Source organism: Papaver somniferum, chromosome 2, assembly GCF_003573695.1.
Source record: "Papaver somniferum cultivar HN1 chromosome 2, ASM357369v1, whole genome shotgun sequence".
In the NCBI taxonomy this organism is placed as follows: domain Eukaryota; kingdom Viridiplantae; phylum Streptophyta; class Magnoliopsida; order Ranunculales; family Papaveraceae; genus Papaver; species Papaver somniferum.
The window spans coordinates 130,659,287-130,672,627 of NC_039359.1; positions in this window are offsets into that span (position 1 = coordinate 130,659,287).

Consider the following 13,341-nt stretch of genomic DNA (forward strand, 5'->3'; position numbering starts at 1 on the left):
CGTTAGCTAAGAATCAGGGGAAAGATACTAAGGAACTTACAAACTCAAAGGTATGGTAATGATCCTTACCTCCGCAGGTGTTGGTGTAGTTTTTTCAACCAAATCTTTCCTCTTCCTAGTCCTGGTAGCCACGGAGTTACCAGAAGAGCCCGGACCAGTTCCAGCAGACGAAGCAGGGGCAGACTACAAAAGAAAGCCATCAGAATATCAAACAAATATATTAAAGCGAAAACATTCAAAGAAAAAACCTTCAAGGAAAAACGAAGGTTACCTCATGAGAAGCAGCAGGGTTGAAAACCCAAGGTTGATATCCATCATACTTCTCAGGAAAAGAAAAGGCTGTGCGGGGAATGTGGGGATCAGCGGTATTAAAACCGTAGGCCCAAGGACACACCACACGAAGAGGAGTACGAGCCCAACGATCATCATGGTCAAGGCGGATGCGATCAGACTTTGTCAAAGGCAGCTTAGCAGAATAAGGTATGACAGTCAAACCAGTCTTATCGATCTCTTCCAACAGACGAAGGCTATTACCTTCCCTGATTTACTTAGTAGTAAAATGGATACGACGAGGGTCAACACTCCAAGGAAGAAAATTACTCTTCTGAATAGCATCAACATACTTAGCATTGAAGTTGGCGGGGGTATAATCCTCTCGCTTAGACCTCCCCTCAGCAAAGGGATCATAAGACTCCAGAGTTTTTTTACTCTTGCTGCGGTACCATCTCTCGCGAAAGACATGCCAAAAGTTACCAGTATACTGCATAACTCCTCGGACTTGAGTCTTGTTCACCGGGTCATCCCTGGTAGACAAAACGTCATAGTAGAAGGGATCCTTTCTACTAAACAAAAGGAGGAGCATACCTGCGGCCAATTGGCCAACACTAATCAGGAGGTTATTCTCATCATAAGGAAAATCCCGGATAAGGGACTCGGTGAGAACATCAGGACCATTGACGAAGGAGATATCGAATTTATGGAGGAGAAAAGACTTGGTGATCTCAGCAATGGACAGATGAGCGAAGCTATCCTTGTCACGCAATTGAAGCCTCTGAAGCTCATAGTGAGGAGGAGGAAGAGGTGGAAGGTCCTCAACAACAACTTCTTTAACCTTAGGGTCCGCAACATCCTCAGGAACCATAGACATCTCAGTGCCAGTAGGTATCTCAGGGTCCTCAGGGGGCGGGGATGGCGTAGCATCAGGATGATCCATCCGCGGAGGTGGATCAGTTAACGAAGAGGTCCTCGGACCCTTACGCGTATGCTTCTTTGGGAGTGTCATAATTCCTAGCACCAACAGGGAGAACATCCCATCAACAATGGCGGACGAAAATCACAGTCCACTTGAAAAGCAAATAAAGGGAAAAAACCAGTTACTTTGGGCATGAGTTTTATTAAACCAACCAAAGAGAGGGTTTAAACTCATCGTAAGGAAGAATCAAGGATCATTCACCACCAAAATCAAGGTTGCAGACAAAGAACAATCATGGCAGAATCGTCAACAAAATGCGAAATGGGATAAAACCCAAGTTCTCATACAACATGAACAAGCGAAAAACAACTAGAATTATCACATGCAAGTACAACAACAACATCAAGCAATCAAAGAAGGAAATACAGGATTGAGCATAGAGAAATATGAAAACAACGACAACGAGTAAGAACCACTTACTTGTACAACCAAGTGTTGAACCAGAGCCTTGAGGAATCGAAGGACAAAGGGAACAGTTAGCAGAAGAAGAAAAATCTCTATGAAAGAGATGTAGAGCGACAGTTCGAAGAACAAAAGGAGTTAATGAAAATTCCATCTCTTTATTCCCTTCTTATAGGCGGCTGGAGAATCCAAAAATTTGGATGTCCCGAAATTCAAGGGGAAGTTATTGGATGAAAGGACATGTAGGGACCACCCAATCGGTATATGCAAAAATGGCAGCATAACGAAAGTTTTCTTCCAATGCTACCAAACGGTAGAATACGAAAGAAAAGGGGCAAACTGTGAATACCAATATTCTGCGGAGCACGTGTCACGATTTTAGTGGCCGTATACAAGATAACTGTGTATCCCTCGCTATGAAGAGAAACCTGAGTAACAGAAGATACCTTCGCAAATTTGCTTTATCTCATCCCAAGAAGGGATACTTCGACGACTAGGATGGAAAAAGTAAATCCTAGTCTAGGAAGGGGCAGCTGGCGAGGGGACAGAGTTAGATGACGCATCTAATCAGCATTAAATGTAAAAATCTCTTATCTACAAGCATAATCAAAGCACGTGAAAAGAGATGATGTGGCGGTACCTGATTGGCGGAGGATGGCGGTGAACGAAGGTACAACCTGTACTAAGGTTGGGAAGTTCCCGAAGGAACGTGGGTCAGCTGAGATGGCAGAATACGACTGGAGAAAGCACGCGCTGAACGAAGGTACCATTTTTACGAAAGGTATATCAGCAAACGTGGACCCAGAGGAAGCAAAGATATACCTGGAGCAGAAGGGACTATAAATACCAAGCCTCACCAACAAACTAAGGGCATTCAATATCTAGGAGAGAAGATCTAGTCTTAAGATTATACCTCTTTAATGTTTAGAACTTAAGTATTTACTCCAACTTGAGTTCTCTCTATTACTTTGGGAAGAATTTAAGATCTTTGTAACCACCATACTTAATACAAAACAATCACTCATTACCCCGTGGGCGTAGACAAAAGTCGAACCACGTAATCTCTTGTGTATCATGATAACTTAGAAGCTTTTACATTATATTGTGTTCTTAGTTATTACTGTGATCTTTGATATCTTTTATTACTTAGTATTATCAGTTCAACAGAGGTATCGATACTACTTAGCATATGATTCTCTGAGTTGTATACATTACGTAGACTACGGGAAAACGAGTAGTCACAGTTTGACCATAGAAGAAGTTTTTCCAAGTGATAAAACCCAAGACCCCAAGGCCCAAATATGTTTCCAGCATGAACCGTCAAATTCAATTCATATGCTAAGCATCCAAGACATCTCCATACCGTGCATCAACATTTGCTGCTTCCGCCCAACACCGGAGTGAAAAAGCGGGAGTCTAACAACACCACCCAATATTTCGCTTAGCAATCTGTATGGACTAACTCTGAAATACTTTGCTAGAGAATCAGCTAGACAGTCAAACTCAATCTAGATAAAATTATCTCAAGGAGTTAATATCTCTCTCTTGATTTTATTTTTACTCAAGTTAAAATCAATAGCGAGTCTTTATCAAATACAAGGAATAACTTGGAGGGTACCAAAGAACAATCTCCAAGGATCAACCAATATCAATAAACAATCAAAGGTTGGATTTCCAATTGATGATCACGAACGCACAACCTGTATTATTTCAATTATATAAAATATAATGCGGAAAAGAAATAACACAGACACAAGAATTTTTGTTAACGAGGAAACCGCAAATGCAGAAAAACCTCGGGACCTAGTCCATATTGAATACACACTGTATTAAGCCGCTACAAACCCTAGCCTACTCCAAGCTAACTTTGGACTGGGCTATAGTTGAACCCCAATCAGTATCCCACTGATCCAAGGTACAGTTGTACTCCTACGCCTCTGATCCCAGCAGGATACTGCGCACTTGATTCCCTTAGCTGATCTCACCCATAACCAAGATTTGCTGCAACCCAAAATCGCAGACTTGATAATAAACAAATCTGTCTCACACAGAAAAGTCTATCATAGGATAAATTTGTCTCCCACATAAACCCTAGGTTTTGTTCCGTATTAAGATATGAAATCAATGTGAAAAGGAACCAATTGATAATCCGGTCTTATATATATTCCCGAAGAACAGACTAGATAAATAACTCACCTCTCTACAATCCTTCCTGACTACACAGGCGGTTTGTCGAGGAATCACAAACAGTGAGACGAAGATGTTTGTGACTTCTTTATCTTGCCTACCGGAGAACTCTCACGATTTCAAGCCAATCAAAGATTGTACTCGTACGACAGAATATGCAAGATCAGATCACACAACTACGATAAAAGTATTATCGGTCTGGCTTCACAATCCCAATGAAGTCTTTAAGTCGTTAACCTAGTTTTAGAGAAGAAAACCAAAGGTTAAAGGAGAATCGACTTTAGCGAGTGCACTAGTATCACACAGACATGTGGGGATTAGTTTTGCACAATTCTAGGTGTCTCCTTTATATAGTCTTCAAATCAGGGTTTTGCCTTAGGTACAAAGCAATCCATATTTACCATTAGATGAAAACCTGATTTAGATTCAAGCTAATATTTCTCAACCGTTAGATCGAAAACTTAGCTTATCACAGACACTTGGGTAGACATTTACTGGGTTTGTGAAAACCATGCCCAAACGTGTACGTGTATGTTGGTCAACATAGTAACCCAAAAGGTTAACCATATGAGCATTTCATATTAACCTTGTTCTTCTTCACCATAAATAGTTGAATTGACTCAAATGAACTAGGTAGAGAGTTGTTCAATTGCTATGAGATCTTATGTAACTACCCAAGACACAATCGAAACAAAGATGATTCAATTCGATTGAATCGACTTATGAAATTTATATCCACGGTTTTCATAAAGCATTCCTTAGTAATTTAAGTTTCATGTTCAGAGAACATCTTTAGATCATAACCTCTTAAGCTCACAAACAAGTTCGCGGACTTAAGACAACCGGTGGAGTTTTCCAAACTCAGCAGAAAATCTTGGAAAAGAGACTTTCGCCAGTTCGCGGACTAGGTTCGCGGACTTACACGCAAACGAGTTTTTGGAAAATCCCAGCAGAAATTATCGGTACAAGAACTTCCGTCAGTTCGCGAACTTGGCAAAGCCAATTCCTCCGATTTCTCTCAATCAACAAAGTTCGAAAATTTCGGATTAAGGAATACATGGTTATGTAATCTAAACTCTCATTCCAATCATTGAGACATTCTCAGAGGACGTTATATAGCCGTTATTCATAGACTGTTTTGCGTCAGAGCAAGTCTCAAAGTAATTGAAACTTTTCATGACTTTCGTCACTAGGTGAAGATAAACTTGATCAAAGCGAAACGCTTTACCAATACATGATTTCGAGATATAGATAGGAGAGATATACTCGTCTCGAAATATCAAATGTGTATGATCCAGTCTATATAGCATACGACTTTTGTCTCATAAGAAGTAGGAGATAGAAGAGATGGACTTTTGAGTGATAGATAAGTTCAAGTCTCCACATACCTTATTGTTGATGAAGTTCCACAGTTCCTTGAGTAGATCTTCGTCGTTGTATGATGAATCGCCATGAAGTCCTTGAGCTCAACTACACTTTTCTATCCTAGTCCGAGACTTAGCGATGTAGTCTAGAAATCAAGACTCATAGTTTTGATCACTAACATTGACAAACATGCTTGAGATAGCAACGCATGCGAGGTCGACCGAGCTATGCTCTAACAATCTCCCCCTTTGTCAATTTTAGTGACAAAACTATTAATACATATGGAATACAAAAAAGATAAACTTTAGTGGATCCTATTCCGTAGTCTAATCTTCAACGTTCCCTGAAATCTTCGTCCTTCCAAGTACTCCAATGATCCCAAATGTTGTAAGTTTAGCATCACCGTTGTTGAAGATCCGTAGCTATAACAACGAGAGAAATCGAGATTCTCGATCATTATTATACAGTGTCATAGTATTATTATGTAACATCAAAGTACAATTGTATCACTACTTTAACAATAATACTATGGTGATATGTATCTTTTCCCCTTAGTCAATACTCCATCTCGATCATGGAAACCACTCCCCCTTACACAATGATCCAAAAACCATATGTATTTGTAGTGTGAACTACTATATTTCTCCCCCTTTTTGACAATAAAATTGGTAAAGGTACAAAAACATGATCATAATGAAATTTCCACAAGAGACATTTCATAGACTAAAAGAAAAATACATACCAACTTAATTTAGATGCAATCATAAAGCCAAAGCTAAATTCATTCATCAAGGAGTTTTAAGATACAAGATAATCCCTATAAAACTCCACAGCCGCACACCCCGCAAGATATTACCATTAAGCACAAGTTCAAAAGAACTCTCCCCATTTGATGTCATTCCCGAAAGAACAACAAGAGCGACCTTAATTTCGAAAGAAAAGAAGGATTTTTAAATTGGACACCAAAAACCATAAAAATGATTTTCTATATCCAAAACTCAACCAAATTAATCACAAGAAAACCCATGATTAATTTAATTGGAATACGCAACTAAATCAAACCACAAAAGTGATCAATTTAATTGAAGGTGCTCAACAAAAGTAAACTTACGGAGCTACGACTAAGGTAATCATACAGAGACGACTAACTTAATCGTTCACATACTCAACATAAGGAAAAACCTTACGGAATATACGACTACATCAACCAATAGAACATGATTAGTATAGCCGTTCATATACTCAACACAAGAACTTGTGGAATATATGAAAACTCAACTAGACTAATTATAGGAGAACTTATAATTAATCTAATTGGAATACAAACAACCAAACTAATCACAAAAGTAATCAATTTAATTGTCAAAATATTTGCTCGACAAAAGAAGACTTTCGGAGAAAATAACTAAATAACCAACCAAGATGATTAATTTAGTTCATAATGCTCAACATATAGCATCTTATGGAACAACCAACAAAGCCAATAAGAAAAATCGACTTAGTTGTATCGTGCTCAACATAAGATACACAATGGAGCCTTCAGGTAAAACATAACAAAATGGATCAATGAAGATCAATACCGTGGATAATATACAAGGATCTATTCTATTTTCCATCATTATTTGCATAACGACATAAATAGACTTTATCCTTGTCAAACAAAAGATTTTATACCATTTTTCATCAAATACATGACTGCATAGGCATAACTTTTGTAATTGTCAAAAATCCATTCTTCCTTTCATTAATACGAATACCAATTCATGAACGACTTTACTTTTGACAGCATATGGGACCTTCAAGTTCACATATGCAAACAATGCATATCCCATAATCAAATTGTAATATCACAAAATCATAACGATCAATATTACAACAACATCATCGTCCAAATATTTTTAGAATTTAAAAACCAATAAACCTAAAAAATAACATAAGAAGATGAAAACAAAAATAGCTATGTGTAGTCACAATCATTGCTATTGAAAGCACTAGTTATTCTTCCAACTAATCCAAAAAGAAGATATACTAGGCAACAATTCCTTTGAGAAATTCTTTATCATTCCCGAACTCCTTGTTATCGACAACCATCGGGACATAAGGTTCACGGAGATAAGTGTCAATACCCACGAACTGTCTTGGATGAAGAGGTCGAATTAGGGTCCTCAGAATTTCCAAAGATTTAGACATGAACGTCTTTATTTCATAAATCTCCCTTCTTATTTCCTTTAACTCATCAAGAACATCGGAAAACTTCTGAGAGTTAGAAGGAACATCCCTGTGTTTTCTTGTATTCCTTCTTTTTCTTTTCAGGGACTTAGAGACAGGAGATTTTTCTTTTTCCTTGATTGAAGACTTAACAATCATGTTGACATCCTTTCTATCTGACGACATAGTGCTTTGAGAACAGTTATAAACAATTGGATTTGTGTGATTGAATCACTTAACTTAACAAGAAGTCTTATATAGGATGTCAAGAGGAAAAAGGAATGTAGGGTTCGAAACCTATTGACAGGTTCGTATACGCCCAACTCTAAAACCCTATAAAGAGTAGAATTTTCGATAATAACCCTTTCTTTTATTTGATAGACAAAAATAACAAAACTAAGAAAAGAAGGAAAAACTCTTCTGAAGCCTGGATCATCACTCAATCTTGTCTCTTTTCGAATAGGCACATGAGACAAGATTTTCTCAACAACACAATCAAGTTGTGTTGCGATGAACAACGATTTGTCCATCTTTTTCCTCATGGGAGGAATCCTCTGATCTTTGTCTATCAAAACGATTTGACCATATTTTATTTTCAAATGGTCTTATTTTATCCTTGGAAACCAACTTCTTAGACGAAGATAAGATCCTACATACCTCGACGGTCTTCTGAGCAAGTTTCAGCTTCCTTGCTAATCGATCTGCTCTTCGTTGAAGTTTGCTGGCGTGCCTTATTTGATGCTTGTATTTGTAACACCTTGATAGTTCGTGTCCCTTCATCTAACAAAACGAGCACGTCAAACTTGGATAGTATTTAGGCATATGAGATGTGCAAGCAGAAAGACATACAGTTGATCCCGAAACATCACTGACAGGGTTTCCAATTATCGGATTCAAAGAATTTTCCAGATTGATTGGGTTTCCCTCTTCTCCAAACCCATTGAGGTTGATATATGTATTGCTACAAGTATCAAAATCGATGTTTTCACTAAGAAGCCCTACACTTGATTTCCTATCTTCATCGGAATCATAGGTTTCAGACATTTCATCAAATGTTACAGCTAGACCTTTGTTCCCAGTGTATTTTCTACGATTTGGGCATTCGTTAGCAAAATGGACAAACCCCTTACACTTAAAGCACTGAGGCATGTCCTCGTCATCAGCCTCGTCAGCATCCATGTTTTTAGGAGGTACGTGACCGTGAGTTTGTCTGATGACTTAGGTTTGTCTCTTGAAAACCGTTTACTTCTCTTCAACAGAAGATCCCTAAACTGTCTTGTGATCAAGATCTTCATCCGAAAAATCATCCTCAGACTGATCATCCTCAGAGACATGAACACTCTTACCTTTGACCAGTAATTTAGTGTTCTTCTGTGCTTTAAAGGCAATATCCTTACCGACTTTGGATGTATGCTCATGGTCAAAGATCTTAATCTTTCCAACCAAGGTGATCTGGAAAGATTATCGAGGTTATTCCCCTCGACAATGGCATGCTTCTTAGACTCGTATCTAGATGGCAGCGATCTGAGAATTTTCATCACAATGTCCTTTTCAGGAATAGTCTTACCCAATGCAAAAGATGCATTAACAATTTCAGACACTTTGTGATTAAACTCATCAAATGTTTCTTCATGTGCCATACGAAGGTTCTCCCAATCAAAATTAAGGTTTTGAAGCCTAGCATCCTTTTCACTGGAGTTTCCTTCAAATACGGTTTCTAAGATATCCCAAGCATCTTGAGATCTAGTGCAGTTTGTCAGATGATGCTGAAGATTTGGGGTAATGGCATGTATGAGAGCATTCAAACCGTCAGAAATTTTCTTTGCAGCAGTTATCTCAATAACGGTGTATTCACCAATAGGTTTGCGAACGTTTACATCACCGACTTCCACAACGGGAGCATCATAGCCATTAACCACATATACCCATGATTAAAAATCACGCGATTGAAGAAAAGCTCGCATAGAAATTTTCCACCATAAGTAATTGGAGCCATCGAAGATTGGTGGTATGTTAATAGAGATAACACCTCTGTCCATAGAGTCAGATCGCTACAAACACGGACTTGTTAGGTCTTAAACGTGTTTGCCTGTTCTGATACCAATTGAAAAAGCGGGGGTCTAACAACACCACCCAATATTTCCCTTAACAATATGTATGGACTAACTCCGAAATACTTTGCAAGAGAATCAACTAGACAGTCAGACTCGATCTAGATAAAAGTATCTCAAGGAGTTAATATCTCTCTCTTGATTTGATTTTTACTCAAGCTAAAATCAATAGCGAGTCTATATCAAATACAAGGAATAACTTGGGCGGTACCAAAGACTAATGTCCAAGGATCAATCAATATCAATCAACAACCAAAGGTTGGATTTCCAATTGATGATCACGAACGCACAACCTGTATTATTTCAGTTATATAAAATATAATGCGGAAAAGAAATAACACAGACACCAGAAGTTTTGTTAACGAGGAAACCGCAAATGCAGAAAAAAACCCGGGACCTAGTCCAGATTGAATACACACTGTATTAAGCCTCTACAGACACTAGCCTACTCCAAGCTAACTTCGGACTGGACTATAGTTGAACCCAAATCAGTCTCCCACCGATCCAAGGTACAGTGGTACTCCTACGTCTCTGATCCCAGCAGGATACTGCGCACTTGATTCCCTTAGCTGATCTCACCCACAACCAAGAGTTGCCGCAACCCAAAATCGCAGACTTGATAATAAACAAATCTGTCTCACACAGAAAAGTCTATCAAAGGATAAATCTGTATCCCACAGATAAACCCTAGGTTTTGTTCCGTCTTAAGATGTGAAATCAAGGTGAACAGGAACCAATTGATAATCCGGGCTTATATTCCTGAAGAACAGCCTAGATTAATCAATCACCTCTCTACAATCCTTCCTGACTACACAGGCAGTTTGTCAAGGAATCACAAACAGTGAGACGAAGATGTTTGTGACTTCTTTATCTTGCCTATCGGAGAACTTTCACGATCTCAAGCCAATCAAAGATTGTACTCGTACGATAGAAGATGCAAGATCATATCACACAACTACGATAAAAGTAGTATCGGTCTGGCTTCACAATCCCAATGAAATCTTTAAGTCATTAACCTGGTTTTGCACAATGCTAGATGTTTCCTTTATATAGTCTTCAAATCAGGGTTTTTCCTTAGTTACAAAGCAATCCATATTCACCGTTAGATGAAAACCTGATTCAGATTCAAGCTAATATTTCTCAACCGTTAGATCGAAAACTCATCTTGTCACACACACTTGGGTAGACGTTTAATGGGTTTTTGAAAACCATTCCCATACGTGTACGTGTATGTTGGTTCAACATAGTAACCCAAAAGGTTAACCATATGATCATTTCATATTAACCTTGTTCTTCTTCACCATAACTAGTTTAATTGACTCAAATGAACTAGTTAGAGAGTTGTTCAATTGCCATGAGATCTTATGTAACTACATAAAACACAATTGAAACAAAGATGATTCGATTCGATTGAATCGTGTCATGAACTTTATATCCACGGTTTGCATAAAACATTCCTTAGTAATTTAAGTTTCATGTTCAGAGCACATCTTTAGATCATAACCTCTTAAGCTCACAGACTAGTTCGCGGACTTAAGACAACCGGTAGAGTTTTCCAAACTCAGCAGAAAATCTCGGCAAAGAAACTTTTGCCAGTTTGCGGACTTACACGCAAATGAGTTTTTGGAAAATCCCAGCAGAAATTCTCGGTACAAGAACTTCCGTCAGTTCGCGGACTTGGCAAAGCTAATTCCTCCGGTTTCTCTCAAAGTTCGAAAACTTCGGATTAAAGAATACATGGTTATGTAATCTAAACTCTCATTCAATCATTGAGACATTCTCAGAGGAAGTTATATAGCCGTTATTCAAGACCGTTTCGCGTCAGAGCAATTCTCAAAGTAATTGAAACTTTTCATGACTTTCGTCACTAGGTGAAGATAAACTTGATCAAAGCGAAACGCTTTACCAACACATGATTACGAGATATAGATAGGCGAGATATACTCGGCTCGAAATATCAAATGTGTATGATCTAGTCTATATAGCATACGACTTTTGTCTCATAAGAAGTAGGAGATATAAGAGATAGACTTTTGAGTAATAGATAAGTTCAAGTCTCCACATACCTTTTTGTTGATTAAGTTCCACGGTTCCTTGAGTAGATCCTCGTCGTTGTATGATGAATCTCCATGAAGTCCTTGAGCTCAACTACACTTTTCTATCCTAGTCCGAGACTTAGCTATGTAGGCTAGAAATCAAGACTTATAGTTTTGATCACTAACATTGACAAACATGCTTGAGATATCAACGTATGCGAGGTCGACCGAGATATGCTCTAACACGAAGTACCTGCTATTCTTCTCCTCGTCGAACAAGAGCCAAACATCCCCTTTGTACGTCGTTCTTCTTCTCTCCAGACTCTGTAGAAACGTTTACCTCTTTTTCTCCATCAATCACTTCCATCCTCGACCACCTCTGAAGCTCATCCAATCTATCAACCACCCTATGCTATCAATCAATCTCCTAGCCTCTATATATCTCCATCATAGCTTCTTCCCCACATCAGCAACCCTAGAAGCTAGGGTTGAGAGAGATAAGGCTAGAGTTATCTTCAATAGCTAAAGTAAACATCAAATCAAGAGTTGCAGGTCTAATTTACAGAAGAGGTTTGTCGGAAAACATCTTTTGGGTGAGTGGGTATTCTCTAATTATCAAATTCTAAGTGATTGAGTGAAAATTGTGTATAAATAGAGAAAGCAGTGTGATGTAAAATTCATGCCCGGATTAGCCGGTGCACCAAGCAGTAGTAGTTTATGTTTGTTTTCAGCATTTTCATCATGTTCTAAATTACTTTGCTAGGGTTTATATGAAACCCTAACTCCCTGCTATGTTATTCATGTTGTTAGTGTTACTCTTGAATGTTTAAATTGTTCTAGGATAGATTCAATCTTAGTGCTTCAATGCTTTTCTCTCACAGTGTATGCCTTGTATCCATTGTAGTTAGGATAAAACTGTGTTGATTGTGTTGCAGCTCATGCCTTAGAGACTGTTGTTAATCCCTTGACTAGTTGTGCTTAATTAGACAATTAGTGCTCCGGATCGATACTTTAGTTGCGATTGAACTACCCATTGGTGAAACACCTTAGGTAAGTGATAGACTTGACACTTCTACCTTATCTGTTACAAGGACAAGAGTAGTATAATTAGTTGAATGCATAGTATGAGTTAGTGGTGGATTTGACAATCCTAGTTCATTCATTCTCAGTGTTAACATCTTTGTTATTGCTTCTTTATATGTGTTGTTTTAGTCTCTACCAACATCCTTGTCGTATCGACACAACAAAACAACTCTTGTGTTACTTCTTATTTGAATCAGTTTTGGAAGACTTTTAAATTGACGCTACACCCACCTTGTCTCTGTGAGATCGAACTATATTTGCTCTGTCTACCATAGACGATGTGCACTTGCAGTTTGACATAGTCGTAGGTACTACTTAGTAGCCTACCAAGTTTTTGGCGCCGCTACCGGGGACTCGGTGGCGGTGTAGCTAATCTAAAAGTTACTTTACTGATTTTTCAGTTTAGCCATGTATATATGTGCCTGGAATTTTTGTGTTCAGTCATTATTAGTGTAACTCAGTTTCCAAACCATCTAGCTATAAATTGCATTTTAGTTTTTGCATTATCTTGTTCAGTCACTGCATCCCATCTCAGATAGGAAATTCTGCATCATTATCCAGTAGTATAACTTAGTGTAACTTCTGTCATCATCGTTATGTAGAGTAGTTTTTATTTTGTTTTCTCTCGGTTCATTAGTTACCACAATCTGTAGCCTACATATTGCATTCTGTAGCTTGCCATCGTAGTGTAACTGTT